Source organism: Lepidochelys kempii, chromosome 10 (genome assembly GCF_965140265.1).
Source record: "Lepidochelys kempii isolate rLepKem1 chromosome 10, rLepKem1.hap2, whole genome shotgun sequence".
Classification (NCBI taxonomy): domain Eukaryota; kingdom Metazoa; phylum Chordata; order Testudines; family Cheloniidae; genus Lepidochelys; species Lepidochelys kempii.
The window spans coordinates 82319014-82340344 of record NC_133265.1 but is presented as its reverse complement, the minus strand read 5'-3'; positions in this window follow the sequence as shown (position 1 = coordinate 82340344).

Here is a 21331-nt window from a genome sequence, read left to right as displayed (position 1 = left end):
GTCCCTGCTGCATTATTTGGTAAACATCACTTGCGTGTGTAACCCACGTGCCTTCTGAGTGTGGTGTTCTGTCCCATACAGTGGCTAAAGGACCACTTAGAGAGAAAGTTAAATGAGTCTGCTCTACAGTCTTAGCTAAGAGCCCAAACCCGCCCACCAATGACAGTGTTACAAGTAGGGGCTCATCCAGGATTTCAACTCTGAAGCTTGAGACACACTTCCTCAGCTAGGGAAAGTATGTAACACACACACCTTCTGCGTGTGGTGTTCTGTCCCCTCTAGTGGCACCTAGACCACTTAGAGAGAGTGTTAAAGGAGTCTGCTCTGCAGCCTTACTTAATAGCCAGCTGGCTTCTAGCTCATGCGGTAGAGGTTCATGCACTAAGCTCCAGAGGTCCCGGTTCGATCCTGCCCGCCAACGACCGGGGTTTGTCGGCATTACACATACACAGCACTACCAGCTAACACACGTAAAGGCTCAAGGGCCATGCAACAGAGCTGGGCAGTGTGACCTGGAGGAATGAGCATGGGGTCTGGGAAGAGGTGGTTATGAGTTGCAAACCGGGCTCTGCACCTGGACTGACTGGCCCCAGGTAAGTCATCTTCACCATCCGTGACAGGGGACAATCCTACCTACTTGACAGGGGTGGGGTGAGGATTAATTAGTCAATGTGTGTTATCAGATCTCGGCCACAAGTCTGGCAAAAGTCCTGTGTTGCCAGATGTGGAGAAGACAGGTATGTGGATAAATAAATAGTATTCTACACCTGTGGAGTGCCTAGCATGAGGTATGCTGTACACAACTGTATGTCACCTACTTGTCACGGCCACAGGGATCTGAGACCATGGGAAGGTTGGTTACAGAAACTTGAAAAAGTGGGAGAGGGACCCACCAGATCTAAAATACAGGGCAATGTTTTCAAAGTGGTCCCAATAAGGTTATATTTTAACAAAGGGTACAAAAATTATTTGAATGGGAAGGTGGGTTTATAGAATGTATACAGGCCCGTGGGTCACAGACCTTCACACAAAGATGCTTCCCCAAAACACAGCTCCAGCCCAATATGACATGTGTCATTTGCAGTTTACACACATTTCAACTTATTTTTTAGTGTGCGTATTCTAAAGTCAGCAAAGTCTCATCTTCAAAGCTCATTGTCCTGGCCTGACAGTCCCTATCTGTGCTTAGTGTTATTCTTAAACAATGAAAGAACACTATCCTGGAGCCCACCAGTCCTTCTCATTCACCAGACACACCTGAATTAGAGAAATACACTACCAGGAGAAACAAGTACCCTCCACCATAAGCCCCACATTTAAATGCACATCCCTGGAGGTGTCTTTTTAGGGACGTATCCTCAAGAGGCAAAGTATGGCATGAGGCAACTAGATATGTGCCTAGCAGGAATTAAATCACTCTGCAAAGACCAAAAGAAACAATGGAATTGAAATTATTTTCAGACAATGTCACCCTTCCTGGAGAGCAGGTGCTTCCATGTAGCATGAAGTGGTGTAAATCAGGAGCGACTCCTTTGAGGACTGTGGAGTTACACACATGGAAAATCTGAATCAAGATCAAAGTTAAAAGTCTGGCAGATTTTTTTTTTTTAACGCGGATCTGGAAAATATCTGCTGAACCATCCATTACCCAAGCATAGGGCAAGTGAGGCCACTCAAAATCACTTTGGACCAACAACTGCAAGGACAGCAATAATGGAAACAGTGGGCTAGATTCTGAGCTGGGGTAAACTGACATAGCTCCATTGACTTCGATAAAGCTACCCTGATTTACATGAACTGAGAGGTTTGTCCAGTGAGCGTTGGTAAACATCAAGGCTACTTCAGACCCTGATCAGAATTCCATTGGAATCGGGGGCGGGGTGGGGGGGTCCACTGCTTTCAGTGGGCTTTGGATCTGGTTCTAAATTAGCAAACAACAAGATGAAGGAGCAAACACAACATGTAGCATTCTCAAATCTTGGAGGATCATCTAAGTTCTCTCTGTATCCATCCCACAAAACCCACATGCAGAGGAGAAAGAAAAAGTGAACTGTGAAATGGGAAAGAGAAATCTGACAGTCTTTGGAAGCAGAAGACGCGTCTGGTCCTAACTTCCTGTCCATGAACTTCTCTTGACATGAACCTTTTCCTGGAATAATAGAGAGACGTTAGGGAAACAATGAAAGCCACATTGACATCGCTGGAACTAGGGTCAGCATCAAAACCATTTCAGAGCTATAAAATAGCTGAACGTCCCAAGAGATGAATTGTTCAAGGGATACATAGTTAAAGTTTGGGGGATTTTAAGTACAGTTGTAGTAGGTTAGTTACAGTGATAGATGGAGAACGTCACTTTGCCAGGATTCCCAGCCAGACTGTGGTCTCAGTTCAGCAAAACACAGCAGTACATCCTTAATTTAACGCCCATCAACATAGGATTATGGAAAATAGATCCTGTCAAACTAACTTAGTATCTTTTGTTTTAATGAGATTACAAGTTTGGTTGATAGAAATAATAGTGTTGATGCAATAGATTTCAGTAAGACATTTGACATGGTACCACATGACAGTTTGATTAAAAAACTCTAAAGATATAAAATGGCACACATTAAATGGATTAAAAACTAGGTCTCAAAATGTAATTGTAAATGGGGAATAATCTTTGAGCAGGTGTGTTTCTGGTGAGGTCTTGCAGGGATTGGTTCTTGGCCTTACACTATATAACACTTATCAAATGACCTGGTAGAAAACATAAAACCATCACAGATCAAGTTTGCAAATGACACATAAATTGAGGGACTGGTAAATAATGAAGAGGACAGGACGTTGATCCAGAGCAATCTGGATCACTTGGCAAACTGGGTGCAAACAAACAATGTGTGTTTTAATATGTAAATGTATACATCTAGGAAAAAGAACGTAGGCCATACTTACAGGATGGGGGACACTATCCTGGGAAGCAGGGACTCTGAAAAAGATTTGGGGGTCGGGGCGGTTTCAGCTGAACATGAGCTCCCAGAGTGATCCTGTGGCCAAAAGGGCTAATGCAATCCGGGGATGCATAAACAAGGGAATCTCGAGTAAGATCTTTCACTTCGGTATTTGGCAGTGGTGTGACAGCTGCTGGGATACTGTGTCCAGATCTGGAGTCCACAATTGAAGAAAGATGCTGATAAACTGGAGAGGGTTCAGACAAGAGCAATGGGAATGATTAAAGGATTCAAAAACATGCCTTGTAGTGATAGACTCAAAGAGACCAATCTATGGAGTTTAACAGAGAGAAGGTTAAGGGGGGGACATGGTTACAGTTTTTAATCAAGTGTTTGATAGTGGGCTCTTCAATCTAGCAGAGAAAGGTAGAATGTGATCCAGTGGCTGGAAGTTGAAGCAAGACAAATTCAGACTGGAAATAAGGTGTACGTTTTTAACAGTGAGAGTATTTAATCATCAGAACAATTTATCAAGAGGTGTGGTATATTGTCCATCGCTGACAATTTTTAAGTCAAGATTGGATTTTTCTAAAAGGTATCTCTAGTTCAAAAGGAATTATTTTGGGGAAGTTCTGTGGCCTGTGTTATACAGGAGGTCGGACTAAATAATCAAAATGGTCCCTTCTGGCCTTGGAATTGAAGAATCTATGAACTTGGAGTATATGGAGTAGTCCAGATAAATTCAATCATACAATCATAGAATATCAGGGTTGAAAGGGACCTCAGGAGGTCATCTAGTCCAACCCCCAGCTCAAAGCAGGACCAATCCCCAACTAAATCATCTCAGCCAGGGCTTTGTCAAGCCTGACCTTAAAAACCTCAAAGGAAGGAGATTCCACCACCTCCGTAGGTAACGCATTCCAGTCCTTCACCACCCTCCTAGTGAAAAAGTTTTTCCTAATATCCAACCTAAACCTCCCCCACTGCAACTTGAGACCATTGCTCCTTGTTCTGTCATCTGCTACCACTGAGAACGGTCTAGATCCATCCTCTTTGGAACCCCCTTTCAGGTAGTTGAAAGCAGCTATCAAATCTCCCCTCATTCTTCTCTTCTGCAGACTAAACAATCCCAGTTCCCTCAGCCTCTCCTCATAAGTCATGTGTTCCAGTCCCCTAATCATTTTTGTTGCCCTCCGCTGGACGCTTTCCAGTTTTTTCACATCCTTCTTGTAGTGTGGGGCCCAAAACTGGACACAGTACTCCAGATGAGGCCTCACCAACGTTGAATAGAGGGGAACGATCACGTCCCTCAATCTGCTGGCAATGTCCTATTGGCCTTCTTGGCAACAAGGACACACTGTTGACTCATATCCAGCTTCTCGTCCACTGTAACCCCTAGATCCTTTTCTGCAGAACTGCTGCCGAGCCATTTCAGAGCTGCCGAGTCTGTAGCAGTGCATGGGATTCTTCCGTCCTAAGTGCAGGACTCTGCACTTGTCCTTGTTGAATCTCATCAAATTTCTTTTGGCCCAATTCTCGAATTTGTCTAGGTCCCTCTGTATCCTATCCCTACCCTCCAGTGTATCTACCTCTCCTCCCAGTTTAGTGTCATCTGCAGACTTTCTGAGGGTGCAATCCACTCCATCCTCCAGATCATTAATGAAGATATTGAACAAAACCAGCCCCAGGACCGACCCTTGGGGCACTCTGCTTGATACCGGCTGCCAACTAGACATGGAACCATTGATCACTATCCGTTGATCCCAATGATCTAGCCAGCTTTCTATCCACCTTATAGTCCATTCATCCAGCCCATACTTCTTTAACTTGCTGGCAAGAATACTGCGCGAGACTGTGTCAAGAGCTTTGCTAAAGTCAAGGAATAACACGTCCACTGCTTTTCCCTCATCCACAGAGCCAGTTATCTCGTCATAGAAGGCAATTAGATTAGTCAGGCATGACTTGCCCTTGGTGAATCCATGCTAACTGTTCCTGATCACTCTCCTCTCCTCTAAGTGCTTCAGAATTGATTTCTTGAGGACCTGCTCCATGATTTTTCCAGGGACTGAGGCGAGGCTGACTGGCCTGTAGTTTCCCGGATCCTCCGTCTTCCCTTTTTTAAAGATGGGCACTACATTAGCCTTTTTCCAGTCATCCGGGACTACCCCCGATCGCCATGAGTTTTCAAAGATAATGGCCAATGGCTCTGCAATCACATCTGCCAACTCCTTTAGCACTCTCGGATGCAGCGCATTCGGCCCCATGGACTTGTGCTCGTCCAGCTTTTCTAAATAGTCCCAAACCACTTCTTTCTCCACAGAGGGCTGGTCACCTCCTCCCCATGCTGTGCTGCCCAGTGCAGTAGGCTGGGAGATGACCTTGTTCGTGAAGAAAGAGGCAAAAAATGCATTGAGTACATTAGCTTTTTCCACATCCTCTGTCGCTAGGTTGCCTCCCTCATTCAGTAAGGGGCCCACACTTTCTGACTTTCTTCTTGTTGCTAACATACCTGAAGAAACCCTTCTTGTTACTCTTAACATCTCTTGCTAGCTGCAACTCCAGGTGTGATTTGGCCTTCCTGATTTCACTCCTGCATGCCTGAGCAATATTTTTATACTCCTCCCTGGATGTGACTACCTATGCAGTTCAAGTTAAGCATGTGCTGAAGTGCATGGCAGAATTGTGGCCAATAGAGATAAATCCCAAAAGAAAAGCACCAAAGCAATGAGACAGGAGGTTGATGCGTTATTTGATGGCCCAGTCACTAGCAACAATCATAGAATCATAGAAACTTAGGGCTGGAAGTGACCTCAAGGAGTCATCAAGTCCAGTCCCCTGTGCTGAGGCAGGACCAAGTTCTTCTAGACCAGCCCTGGCAAGTGTTTCTCCAATCTGTTCTTAAAAACCTCCATTGATGGGGATTCCACAACCTCCCTTGGAAGCCTATTCCAGTGCTTAACCATCCTTATTATCTGAATGTTTGTCCTAATATCTAACCTAAATCTCCCTTGCTGCAGCTTACTACCATCAGTGGCCATGGAGAACAAGTGATCCCCATACTCTTTGTAACAGCCCTTAACACAGTTGCAGACAGTTCTCAGGTCCTCCCTCAGTCTTCTTTTCTCAAGACTAAACATGCCCAGTTTCCTTATATGTCAGGTTTTCTAACCTTGATCATTTTGGCTGCTCCTCTGGAGTTGCTCCTATTTGTTCACATCTCTCCCAAAGATGCCTAGAATTTGCAGTTCTCCAGCTGAGGACTCACCAGTGCTGAGTAGAGCAGGACAATTCCCTCCTGTCTCTTACATACAACAACTCCTGTTAATGCACCCCAGACTGATATTAGCCTTTTTCACAAGTATTCAGTTCGTGATCCACTAGAACCACTAGATCCTTTTCAGCAGCATTGCCACCCTGCCATTTAGTTCCCGTCTTGCAGTTGGGCATTTGACTTTTGCTTCCTAAATGAAGGACTTTGCACTTGTCCTTACTGAATTTCATCTTTTTGATTTCAGACCAATTCTCCAATGTGTCAAGGATATTTTGAATTCTAATCCTGGCCTCCAAAGTGCTTACATCCCCTCCCAGCTCTGTGTTGCCCACTACTGGACCCAGGACTGATCTCTGTGGGACTCTACTAGATAATTGCCCCCTCTCCCCCAATGGTTTGACAGAGAACCATTGATAAAAAGACTGTACAGCCATTAATATGATAAATATCACCATCTCCTTTTTATTAGGTGAGTTGCCCAAGGCCACATACAAGTGCCAGGATTAGAACCCCGTACTCTATCAAGTAGGTCACATTACCACATCAGGCCAAATCCAGGAGCCACAGGAAACTGCATAAGAAAAAAAAATATCTCATGCATTTGCCAGTTATAAGAGGCCTAGAGATGCATTGCATAAGCTTCTAAAGTTTTGGATGCTTATCTTAACAGTGTCTCCAAATGTCAAGGTTCACCCACCGATTAGTATCAGTAGACCTGATTGGGAACTTTCAGAAAATGCTGATTCATCAAAATCATATATGGAAACATATCGATTTTGACAAAACTTTCGTCACGAAGGTTTCAGGATGGAATTTCCATCAAAACCAGAAAGAGAATGAGAACCAATAACCTGGTTGTTTGGGCACATCTCTGAGACCTAGGTGACACTGTAGATTCAAGGAACTGGGTTTGAATCAGGTAGAGCAGGGATTTGAGTCTGGGCATCCCACGAGTGACCGAACCTCCAGGTTAGCACCTATTCTGGGGCGACAGCCCTCTCTCTCTGTCTCATTTTTTCACAAAACATTTTGAAAGATGTCGGTTTTGTTCTGCATCAGAATGGAAAAAAATGCTGAAACCTCAAAATTTTTCATTAAATGGAAATTTTGTTTTCTGGCCAGACCTAATTATCAGTGTCTTTTGGTAGCTTGGTTGCTATTAGCTGAAATTAATAAACACCTTCTTGTCCTGTACTGTGCATTGTAAGATGCGCCGGTTAATTTACAAAACACTTGTTTTCCTAATTGTCTCTCTGCTCTGTTTTCCTATCTGAGATGTCTAAAAGCAAATAATTGCAGCCAAGTAATTGATTAATCACTCGAATTAAATTAAAATTATTAAGAAAATGATTTTGCATATTTAGATAATGCACATGCAATATAGTAGAACTGGTAATCTTTCTTCCAAATTACCACTCTGTAGGGAAGAGATTCAATTAATTGTGAGGGAAGTATTTAGTACAGCAATATAAAGTTAGTGATTCAAATTACTGTGTAAGTTGTTGATACATTATGGTACTCCCTTGCTATTTAAATTAAAACCTCAACAAAATTTAACCAGACCAGTATTGAATTAATATGGCATAAATTATTTAATACCGAGGGGTAATAGATTCTAGGGACTAACTGCTTTTAAGAACTTTAGTTATTAAGTTATTATGCCTCAATATGCTTCAGTTTCACAATCAAAGACCACCTTGGCATTTGGCAGGCTCATCTATAAGCTCTGTAGGGAGCGTGGAGTCTGCCTCACAACAAAGATAAAAATCTACCACCCTGTTGTACTTACCCCATTCCTCTATGGCTGCAAGACATGGATGCCCTATGGACACGACATCAGACAGCTGGAGAGCTTCCACATTCGCTGCCTACAGCCCATCTGCAACACCAAGTGGCAGGACAAGATCCCCAACACAGAAGTCCTTGAGAGGTACCAAATCCCTGGCATCAAGAGCATGCTCATCAGGGCTTTACTTCATTGCGTCAGACACACGGTCTGCATGGAGGTTTCCCATATACTGAAGGCGATGCTCTACAGTCAGCTTCAAGCCTCGACCCATTCTCAGATATACACACCTTGAAGGCCAACCTCAAAGCATGCAAGGTAGACATTAAAACCTGGAATCATGTTGCACTGGATGGACCCCGATGGAGAGGTCTGTGTCACAAGTCCAGGTGCACTGTTGAAGAATGGTGTGTGAGGTCTCTGCAGAAGAGAGCATGTCATAAGGCCAAATGCTTCAAAGTCTGCCCCCAACAATGACTACATTTGCAAGACATGCAACTGCATTTGCAAATCCAAGACTGGACTTTGCTTCCCAGGTGAGAAGCCAAAAAAAACAAACAAATCCAGAACTCAAGTCAATACCAGCTGAACACTCGTTCATCAAAGCGACGGGGAAATCCATCATCAGGGCAATAGATTCTAAGGACTGACTCCTTGTGAGAACTTCAGTTATTAAGAACAGGACCATCTCCCCTTGAATATTTTTCACACTCTGGGAGTTTTTCTCTAAATATCCTCAGGCACTGCCTCATATCCTTATTAAGGCCTTGATCCTGCAAGTATGATCCATCCACAGAGATCAGAAATGAAGGATTGAGGCCTACAAAAGGTCAGAGTTCAAACACTATTGGACTGAAAGCTGACCTATTAATTTAATCAGACAGGTTTTCAGGGATGCATATTTGGATGACCCTAGATGAGACTCCAAATGTGTCCAAAGACATGGCCAAAGTTTGCTGAAAATTCTAAGATGTGTGGAAAATCTATTGCGCTAAACACATAAGCATGTGTACAGATGAATGTTCATCAGCTCTTTAACTGCCAACAGCCCAGTGAGACGGCCTCACCTGAAGCCAGTGTTTAGTTGTTAGGCATCCAGGCTCACGAGCTATGCCAGCCCACCCATTTGTTCCTTAGCAACTTCAATGTCCTTGTTATGTGCCAGCATACCTACCTATCGCTCAGGTGATTCTTTTCTGTGCAGGGGAGGAATACATGGCTCTGATGGGGCATTTAGAACATGGGTATAAAAAGACACCGACAAGTATGTCAACTAACTCAGGAGCCTTCCTGAGTTCCATCTTGAGGCTGCTCTCCAGGTCTAAGCACTCTTTGACCTATCAAGCACAGGAATAAGCCTGTGAAGGTGCCACTCATTTCATCCCAGTTATAAATGGGGGCTTGAAAGCTTTACAAACATCCCATGACGTGTAATTAGCAGTGTGCCCATGAGAATGGAAAATACCAGTTGTCAAAATGGATCACAGATAGATAGATTTTATATGTTCCTTTCCTATACACTATAAATTCCAGTTGAATACTCTGTAGAGCATTTATTTTTTCTTATTTTTATTTAAAAAAAACAGACATATAAAAACAAACTGATGGGTGTTTTCTAGCATATTATGTTACATGCAGGGGACGTATAATGTACCAAGCGCTGTTTCTTTAAATAACACATGATATCACTGAAGTATGTGGCAAAAAGTAACCCGATGCGACCCACTGCAATGAGATGCAACATCAGACATTTAAAAAAATAGCTTTAATGCTGGCTGCCCATGAAAAATGTAGATAGCAAATGGATGACCTCAGTTGCTGTAACGGCTAAAAACCAACATAAGCAAACTTCTACCTGCTCTGCCCACAAGCTCTGGTTCATCAGCTGTTATCTGAAGTTCCACTGAACCATCTGGCCTCTCTCTAAATATAATTCTTATGTTCCTGTCAAAGGCGTTTGGCAATATACTAAGAAACACACTGGAATGCAAAACTATTCTGGAGTTGCTAAGATCATCCCAACTTACCTACCGCGCTAGTGAGAGTTTTGCCAGGAGGGGATTTCATTTTTTTCTTTCCTCGCCACCAGTGGCACTGTCCTGAATGTGGAAGGGGCAGGTGAAGGTGGCTGGCCAGGACATTAGAGATTGGAGTTGAGCAGAAATGCAGCTTGTACTTGGTTGGAGCTTTGTGACCACAAAAAATGTAAAGTTTACCAGCAGGGGAATAACAAGGGTTTCCTTTTTCTATGGGAATCCCTTTCACAGTCCAATATTAGAGATTAATATATACCAAAGAATAAAAAAATCCAGAGTATGGCTCACAGTCCTTTTGTTACTCTCCTGGTCTTGTCATGCCCGCTTAAGCTCCCAGTGCAAGACTTCAGTCTACGATAACCTCTTGCAAGCTGCTGTAGACAGTAGCCCTGGCCACCCATGCAAGGTGACATGTCGCGCCCCTCTAGGGAGGGCCTGTAAGAAATGGAGGAGTTTTGCTCTATCCACTCACTTTTCAAACCAAACTCATTTGCATGTTTGTGGAAGCAGCCCTAAAATCCTTTCCCGGATGAAGGGTGTTAATAAAAAGTTTGGTTCAAAGTCAGAGAGCCGTGCACAGTAGGCGCTGTTCTTGGTGAGTGCGGTTCTGCCGCACTCCTTGTGATCTGGCACAGAGTGGCAGGTGATGGAGGGGATGGGATTCCCCTGCTTGTGTACACAGGCTTACGCTGGCTCCCGTTGGGCTAACGTGAGTATGAACAGCAGCATGGCCAGGACAGAACAGGGAGCGGCGGTGGGGGTGCGGCTTAGCCATGTGGAGTAGATACCCACCGGTTTTGGGATTGTACATACACGCTGCCAATACCCATGCTAGTGCAGCGACCTTGTTATTTACAGCCAGGCCAGCCCAATGAGATCCAGCCCGAATGTGTGTACACACGCAGGGGAGTCACATCCCTCGCTCGTAGTGTGTATGTAGCCTACGAGAAGTGAAGGCAAAAGTCAGTGGAGGTGCAAATTCCCAGCTGCTATGAAAAACAGGTCTTAGGCGTTTATTTTGATATATGCATACTTAAGGGAGGAGAAGGAAACAATTATACCTACAGAAAGAAACAGACAGAGCTGCAGAACAGCCAGTTAGCAACTACCAAGCCAACTTTCTTTAATTGTATTTAATTACAGCTTGTTATAGTAACATTGAATCAGACCACAGTGACATCAGTGTGAATGTGAGGATCACTGAAGTAGACTTACTGAAATATTTACTCTCATCAACTTTGCAGGTGACCCTGGTCCAAAGCCTTCCCATAGATAACACCGGCTAGGAGCGAGGTGCGGAGCAGGGTTCCCACTAAATTGTCATCATTACTTGTATTGCTGCGGTGCCTGAAGGGCTCCAACCAAGACCAGGGCCTTATTGTGCTAGGCGCTGCATGGTCAGCCCTGGCCCCAATGAGCTCACTGTCTAACCAGATAGAGGGTAGGTGGGGAAACAGAGGCACAGAGACAGGAAGTGACTTTCCCAAAATCAGACACCAAGTCAGTACATAGCCAGAACTAGAACCCAGATCTCTTGACTGCCCTATGCACCAGATCACACCGCCTCTCAGATGTTGCTCTACTGGGATAGCAACTGACCTCCAAAAAGCATGTTAGGTCAGACACAACACATCTAACACATTTGTGCTAAAAGAGAAGGACAATTCGTGTTTCCATTTGATCCAGGCCGCATGTCCTGCTGGTGACAGAAGGGAAGGTAGCACTTGTTAGCAGAGCACTTGCAAACCACGAAATCTATTAGATGTAAGAGCAGATAGAGAAGCCAAGCTCCAGTCACTGAATGTGGACAACTAGTTAAACAACATGTTCACACAGGCAGGAAATCAGTAACTCACTCCGCAATTAAAGAATCACATCTTGGTATTTGTTATCCAGGGGAGAGGAGTAGACTCTTAATATTGTGAAATAATGGGGAAACATCTTATGCTATCAGAAACTATATATCATTATTGGGCAACAAAATTTCTCAGGTACAAAGACCTGCAGGTCTTAACATACCACCTTATCAGCAAACGGTTAGGTACCACTCCTTTACTGGTAGTCTGAGTATTTCAGGCTTTCTGGCATAATTCCATTGTAGAGGTAGACAATCAGCAATTACAGGTTGTCAGCATTTAAAGTAACAGACAACTGCAAAAGTTCAAAGATGAATCAGATAAGCAGATGCCTAATGTTCTCCCATCATCACAAGGATGATGCACAAAAATACATGCATCACTTTAATGTCATGATGTCTGACAGGAACATGCTGTACTGGTCTTGCAAGTGGGACTGGTTACTGGTACCTGTGCTTCCCTGAGTCAGAAGGCCACTTTCTTCCCAGCAGAAAATGAGGGGTTGATTCTGTAGGCCCCTAGGCTGGAACACACTCTCTTCTGATGATCAGAGTAGCACCTATTTCTCTTTTCACCATTGAAAACTGTACTTACTAGAGATGGGCCCAGTCTAGCTGTGGTTCCACGCATCCTGAAAGGTCAGTGTTGTTTGAATTCAGGTGTTCCCCATCATTAATACTGCATGTGTCTAAAACTGTTAGCAGAGATGGCAATTGCTAGAACTCAGGTAAGGAGCTCCACACATAGAGGTCTGTTCCTCACCTTGCATAGAGCAGTACCCCATGAGCACCTTACCACATAGATTTCAAAGGCCAGTTTTTCATTAGCTGTCAACACATCAGCGGAGAGCCATTGAAATCAACACAGTTAGTGCTGATTTACACCAGCTGAAGATCCAGCCTGAGGATTCCAATTCAAATTCTGACCTTGTTATTTCATTGGGGTTGCTAGTGGAATAAGGTCTGACCCAAAATGAGTAAAGGTGGTAAAATCTGGCTCTAAATGATGAAGGAATATATAGAGCTCCAGGGCTAGATTATGGTGCCCTGGCATAGGTGCAAAAGAGACTTGATAGATATGAGAGAGGTCAATACAATTATGACTGGTGTGGAAAAAGTAAATAGGGAAGTGTTATTTACCTAAGTGTTCACATAACACAAGAACCAGGGGTCATCCAACAAAATTAATAGGCACCAGGTTTAAAACAAACAAAAGGAAGTACTTCTTCACACAATGCAGTCAACTTGTGGAACTCATTGCCAGGGGATGTTGTGAAGGCCAAAAGTATAACTGGGTTCAAAAAAGAATTAGATACACTCATGAAGGATAGGTCCACCAATGGCTATTAGCCCAGATGGCTAAGCCTGACTGCAGATGCTGGGACTGGATGACATGGGGTGGAACACTTGATAATTGCCCTGTTTTGTTCATTCCCCATGAAGTACCTGGCATTGACCACTATTGGAAGACAGGATACTGGGCCGGGATGGACCATTGGTCTGACCCAGTATAGCCGTTCTTATGTTTCTTATGACTTGATTCTTCCCACCAGTCTTTGTATCCCTGAACAAAGGCCAGTCACAGTCTCCCTTTTGAGTGGGAACATGCACTCCAGGCACCACCACCAGTGAGTTGCACCACCAGCGGCTTGTTCCTGCAGGCCAAGGGGAGGTCATGGGGACCAGAGCCCCAGGGAAGGTACACCACTTACTCAAGGTGATAGAAAGAACCTGTGTCAGAACCAGAATATGAATGCAGAAGTTCATGGCTCCCAGGTATCCACTCAGACCATGCCTCTCACAATGTACAATGAATAGAGAACTTGAGGTACTGTAAAGTAATATGAGAAGCTAAAGCTTCTGGCATGTTAACTATATAGACAGCTGCAGTGGAGAGACTGCCTTTCTCCCTGCCATCGGGATGCCTGACGGTCCTTTAACAAGGCAGGCATTTTGATGACCATGCCACTACTTTTCATCCATCTGCAAGAATGTGTCTCCAAGCACCAGATCTGAAATGAGTGCTTCCAGGAAGGACACTGTAGCACTGGGACTACTGACTAGCCAACACAATTATGCTGTCATTTCTGGAAGCATTTCCCCCCTTGGGAGACTTTGGGGAATGATATCACATTTGTTCCACTCCTGGGGTGTACCTGTGGTTAATGGAGATTTCATTCCTTAGCCCTCCTCTAGCTCCTGGGAGGGGGATGTTAATTTGAGCCACATGAGATAGGCCTGACATCTTCAGCGAACCATCAGTCATCATGGGATTTGCTTTTGGTGACAGGCGTTTGTTGCACTGCAGAGACATCTCCTTTACCAAGCAGGTTACATGTGGGATTTAGAATCCAAACAAGAGCACAACCTCACATTATGGGTGAGCCCGAGCCCATTACTAGGACTCTCCTCCAGTCAGAATGTGTGAGAAAATGTTCCTGTCACACCAGCCCACATTCCCCTTCTTTCCCTAGGACAAGGTGGATATCCTTCATGTAGCGCTGCTGCGTTCAAAATATGATTGTCAGCCTCTGTAATTTTCCAGTGACAGCTAGAAAAAGAAACAGCTGAGCCACCGGGCACCAACTCCACATGCCATCCATTTCTACTGTCAGTTCCAAAGAGATCTTAATTATAATGGCTTTTGGTGCTCATTCCTTCCTAATGCAGTAACAGGGAGATGACTGCAGCCGTAAATGAGTGATCATTCTATTCCCTGCTGGGTAGTGAAACTGGTTGCCAGGCTGGGGAGGGCAGGCAGGCAAGAAACAGCTCCCAAGTTACAGATCACTATGCACACTCAATTTAAAATTGAATTTCGTTTACTCATAGCCGCAAGTTACAGTGTGTACGTGGTACTTGTGCTAGGAATGGGGAGCGAGAGAATGGCTTAATTGGTTCCACAGTCTTGAAACAGCAGAGGTGAGTTTTGCATTAGCTATAAATACAAATTATGATTCCAAATCAAAGTCTCGGACTTTCCAAGGAGCGGGCCAGTTTCATTGTTTCCTAGTCATTCTTCTTCGCAGCTTGGCTAGCAGCTGCATCAGCTCAGTGACAGCAGATATTTACTGTACCAAAATTAAGACAAATTACTGCCAGGGTCAAATCATTTTTTTCTCTTCTTACAGATCACTAATGTAAGATTCAAAATATTTTCAGCAAAAGCAGCCTTGGCTTCCAGAGTATGTCGTAAACCTACTGTAAAGCAAGAGATGCCTCTGCCAAGCGGTAAGGTGTGAATGCATCAGTGCTCGTGTGTCTGTGTAGAGATGGTAATCTATTCGACTATGACAAAAGGTTCCAGAACTGAAATTTCCAGAAGCAATGTGAACATATTTCTTTACATGAAGTGATGCTTACCATTTTGAAAATACTATGCTAATCTCCCTAAAGGAAGAAACACATACAAACACACTGAAGGAAAATTTAACAGAACTACATAAAATCCCGTTTATCACCATCCAAAATATACCAGCTGATTCTGAGGAAAAAATAATACATTTTTCTTATAATACAAACTATAAAAAGAATCAAGCTATTGATTGGGTCGGACTGGAAGGGCAAGAGTGGAGTTTCCTACCCCACATTACCTACACATGGTTGGAACCTTCAAAGGTGCCTGAGAGTTAAGCACCCAAATCTCATTGAAAATTGGCTTCCTAACTCCCATAGGCTATTTTGGAGTTCCCATTCCATAAGCCCAGGACTAGCTATGCTGTTTCCTCCTTCTGTATTTATCTGTGCTGATTTTTGCAATGCAAGATCTCTACCCAAACCATCCCAGCTTACTAATTACAAACTCAGGACTTAGTAAGTCTTGGTTCACTATTGCGAAGTGTAGATGCATGTAGTTATTAAACTAATGAGAGTTGTTGATAAACTGTATAGTCAATTGCTTGACCGCACTTTGGTTCAACATGAAATATACTCAAGAGACCACATAACCAATGTCAGTCAGGTTTATTGATATGGTACAGGGAAAAGGTTCCACATGATACCAGTCTCCAAGGAGCTGTCCCGGGGAGTAATGTTTCACTCACCTTATGCAGAAGGTGTGCTCCTCAAGTTACACATTTCAGCTGGTATTATTTATATGACTGTTACAACGTATACATTTCTTTACACGTCTCTAAAATCCCATCAGTTTGTCCCAGTTCCCTAACTTGTTGTTCTGTTCCTTCCTTATCTCTGTTTTGGATACTAGCATTCCAGGTACTGGTTCGTGAAGGTACTTCCTTAGCTTCTACTAAGATAGGGAACAAATGTATTTTGATTTTGACAGATTTCTTATCCACTTATGCCAAATGCTTACTTCAGCAAATTCAAGGAGTTCTGAGATACTTAGCACAAGTGAAGAGAGTTATAGGATAGACGAGTTTAGTTTATATCACTGTTACAATATTTGTGTTTAATGTTATTGGTGCTTAATGCATACTAATATATGTACATGGGGCAGATAATACATATTATTAATATGATATATATTCATATGCCAGTCAGTGTATATTAGTCAACCAAGTTCAAACCACCGTCACCCTTGTTTTATTAAATAGGAGGTCACGTCATCATTAATAAGCTCTCATCCCCTCCTGATGTTTTCTATAGTGCCATTTAAAAACAGCTGGCCAGATTCAGAGATGATAAATCATTGTGTAAGTTATACTTAGGTAACTATGTGAAATTTACATGCACATATAGTAGAAGGGTGGGACTGCGGCAGGAAAAACAACCAACAGGAAGGTGTAAAATAAAGCAGGGCTCAGCCATCCTACATTTCCCCTACTCTGTTTCTGCATGGACTCTGATATTTCACTCTTCTAATGCATGCAGTTTTCACTCATGCATATTCAGAGAGCAGAATGAGAGAGCGGATATCTACCATACAGATCAGTACAACAGAATAAAACTGTCTGTATAATTATTGGTAGTTTTATTATTATTCAACCAAACTATTTATTTTTATGATGGAAAAGGGTATTTGAATTACAGGAAAGACACGTTAATAACTTTATCAGACAAGATGTAAGGATAAGCCAATAGTTGATAGATTGTTTCCTGTTATGGAGAATATTTTGCATTCCTGGCAAAACATGCATTTGCTTCTCCGCCTGAAGAGAGTTCTGTCTAAACACGCTGCCCACAGATGAATTCTAACATTTTTACAGCCAAGTAGTATTCTATGATCCAGGAGAACATATCCTAATTAAAACCTTTCCTTCATCATAATATATATGCGCGCGCACACACACACAAACATAAATTCAAACACAAGTTCTAGAATTATTTAAAAAATAAAGATGAGAGGCTGGATTGTGCAAAGTGCTGGGTACCCTCCACTTCCACTGAGCCGCTGATACTCAGCATCTTCCAAAAGCCCTCACCTGGTAGCTGACAGGCAAGAAATTGCCGCGGGCTTGCTCTGCTGTGTTCTGTTAAGTTAGGAGAGAGTGTCCCTGTGACACTGCACCTCATAGTCTTCATAGTGATATGATGATGATAAGATTATGACAACCATAACGTATTTTATGCAAGCTAGGTCATGTGAGATGTCTTCGGAAAGGTTATGATTTGCCGAATATGATTATCCTATTTGTATGCCTGTATCATTTTTGCATCTGAAGTTATGAATATTGACTATGTACCTGTATTTCAAATGGCGTTACACCTGGGTAACACCCACTGGACAAGATGCTTTCAGTCTAGATAGTGGGTTGGGAAGGACCTGTTGAGGGCAATGGGCCATTAGGAAAAAACAACAGGCCTTAGGAGAAGTTTCTCTCCCACCAGGGGAGCCGTCCTGAGAACGCTACAGACAGCCTCTGAGTAATGGCGGCTGTGACTCTACAATGACATGTGATGAGGCCATGTGTCTCTAGACTCCATTTTGGGATGTCTGTATTTTTCCACAGACCGATCTGGGAACGAAGCTTTGGGAACAAAGGGTTCCTGCCATACGCAAAAGCTATATAAGGCAGGGAGTGACATCATCTGGGGTTCATAGAATCATAGAATATCAGGGTTGGAAGGGACCCCAGAAGGTCATCTAGTCCAACCCCCTGCTCGAAGCAGGACCAATTCCCAGTTAAATCATCCCAGCCAGGGCTTTGTCAAGCCTGACCTTAAAAACCTCTAAGGAAGGAGATTCTACCACCTCCCTAGGTAACGCATTCCAGTGTTTCACCACCCTCTTAGTGAAAAAGTTTTTCCTAATATCCAATCTAAACCTCCCCCACTGCAACTTGAGACCATTACTCCTCGTTCTGTCATCTGCTACCATTGAGAACAGTCTAGAGCCATCCTCTTTGGAACCCCCTTTCAGGTAGTTGAAAGCAGCTATCAAATCCCCCCTCATTCTTCTCTTCTGCAGGCTAAACAATCCCAGCTCCCTCAGCCTCTCCTCATAAGTCATGTGTTCTAGACCCCTAATCATTTTTGTTGCCCTTCGCTGGACTCTCTCCAATTTATCCACATCCTTCTTGTAGTGTGGGGCCCAAAACTGGACACAGTACTCCAGATGAGGCCTCACCAATGTCGAATAGAGGGGAACGATCACGTCCCTCGATCTGCTCGCTATGCCCTTACTTATACATCCCAAAATGCCATTGGCCTTCTTGGCAACAAGGGCACACTGCTGACTCATATCCAGCTTCTCATCCACTGTCACCCCTAGGTCCTTTTCCGCAGAACTGCTGCCTAGCCATTCGGTCCCTAGTCTGTAGCAGTGCATTGGATTCTTCCATCCTAAGTGCAGGACCCTGCACTTATCCTTATTGAACCTCATCAGATTTCTTTTGGCTCAATCCTCCAATTTGTCTAAGTCCTTCTGTATCCTGTCCCTCCCCTCCAGTGTATCTACCACTCCTCCCAGTTTAGTATCATCCACAAATTTGCTGAGAGTGCAATCCACACCATCCTCCAGATCATTTATGAAGATATTGAACAAAACCGGCCCCAGGACCGACCCTTGGGGCACTCCACTTGATACCGGCTGCCAACTAGACATGGAGCCATTGATCACTACCCGTTGAGCCCAACAATCTAGCCAGCTTTCTACCCACCTTATAGTGCATTCATCCAGCCCATACTTCCTTAACTTGCTGACAAGAATACTGTGGGAGACCATGTCAAAAGCTTTGCTAAAGTCAAGAAACAATACATCCACTGCTTTCCCTTCATCCACAGAACCAGTAATCTCATCATAAAAGGCGATTAGATTAGTCAGGCATGACCTTCCCTTGGTGAATCCATGCTGGCTGTTCCTGATCACTTTCCTCTCATGCAAGTGCATCAGGATTGATTTTTTGAGGACCTGCTCCATGATTTTTCCAGGGACTGAGGTGAGGCTGACTGGCCTGTAGTTCCCAGGATCCTCCTTCTTCCCTTTTTTAAAGATTGGCACTACATTAGCCTTTTTCCAGTCATCCGGGACTTCCCCGGTTCGCCACCAGTTTTCAAAGATAATGGCCAATGGCTCTGCAATCACAGCCGCCAATTCCTTCAGCACTCTCGGATGCAACTCGTCCGGCCCCATGGACTTGTGCACGTCCAGCTTTTCTAAATAGTCCCTAACCACCTCTATCTCCACAGAGGGCTGGCCATCTCTTCCCCATTTTGTGATGCCCAGCACAGTTCTTCGCTCCCCACACAAGAAGACTCCTGAAAACACCTGAGGAACAAAGACTAAACTGGGGGAAGTGCTGGACCCAGGCTAAAGGGATTTTTAGCCTGTGAATGAAACATCTGGGGATTCCAAGCTGTAAAGCAAGAGCAGGTTGCCCCTTAGGAATCTGCAGCCTGCTTGTATCATCTCTAAGGGTGAGAATCTGCTATTCATATCCAATCTATTTAGTATATTAAGCTTAGTTTGCATTTTTTGTTTATTTACTAAGGTAATATGCTTTGATTTGTTTGCTAACACTTATAATCACTTAAAATCTATCTTTTGTAGTTAATAAACTTGTTTGTGCTTTATCTGAACCCAGTGTGTGTAAATCATAACGCAGGGGCAAAAGGCTGTTGCATATTCCGCTCCACATTGAGGGAGGGGGCGAATTTTATGAGCTTACTCTGTACAGCTCCGTGTGCAGAGCAAGACAGTATAATTTTGGGGGCAGTGGGAGTGTGTGCCTGAGGGGCTGGTCAGACAGCCTGCTTGTAACTGCAGCTGGATGTGTCCCTACCTGTATGTATACTGGAGAGCTTTGTAGCTTGTCACAGCAGTACAGTATGAGTGGGAGCCCAGGCTGGTGGGTCTGGGGGCTCAGTGGTACCCCAGTTCCAGATGGCACCCCAGGAGGAACCCATCACAAACCCATCTCTCTGTTCAAGATCCCATTCATTTCTGATGAGGACACCAGATTGGATTAGTTTGACATTCACCACCTTGAATACTCACACACTCAGCTCTCAGATTCATCACTAAACTCCATCCCTCAAATATTTGAAATAAGAGACGCGAGAAAGGCCAAAGGGAACTCATTACCAAATACAAGCAAATATTGGTGGATTGACTTTTCCATTGACCATCCAGCTCTACCCAGGAGCGGTTCTATCTCTTTAATTGGTAAAGCTCTAGCTATCTGCTTCACCCCTGTAACAGCACATGCAGCCTGACCAACTCTACCAGCAGCGCTGGGGTTCTGCGGTAATTGTGCCTTTATAATGGGCTTTTTAAAGCAATGTAAAAATAATTCAATTAAGTCATCCCTACCATAACTGCACAGCATTTTACAGATTATTTATAAACAGAAGAATTTATGTAGAGCATTGCTTAGGTGAATAGCCAACTGGGTGGTATATTTTTTGTAAGCATACAATGCAGCTCTCCTTACTGGGGCATTTTTCATCAGCTGTTACTACTTTTTGCTGTGTACAGTGCACACCTTGGTAATGAAATTAACTAGTAAGAGCATGAAACCAAGTAAACAGAGTGAAATTCACCACTTCGCAGCAGGTTAATGAAAGGCTTTTGTGCCACTTAAGGCCCACTTCGGTATTGAAAAGAAGGCTTAACTGAGATTCAAATGATGCATGAACTTCTGCCGGGGTGAATATCACCCCAGAATTAGCAGCACATATATACACACAGAGTCGTGTTAAAATACTATTTACTGGTAATGTCCTTTTGCAGATAAACATTAGTCTAAACTGGACACTATATATAAAGGCAGCAAACTTGTTAGCATTTCTTGTTTTTACTTGCTTCACTCTGACCACGAGGTAGAGTGTATGAAATTAGCACTGATGATATTCACCCAGGCTGAATCATCCCAATGTGTGTTGTAGCCGGTTGGGAACGTTTTGCAGCCAATGTCTGGGAACACCATAATCTCCAGTACAAAAGGCATATTTAGCTTAGGGTGACGGGATGTTCCAATAACATCGGGACTGTCCCGATATTTGTCCCTTTGTCCTGCATCCCAACTGATGTACGATCTGGATGCCATTTGT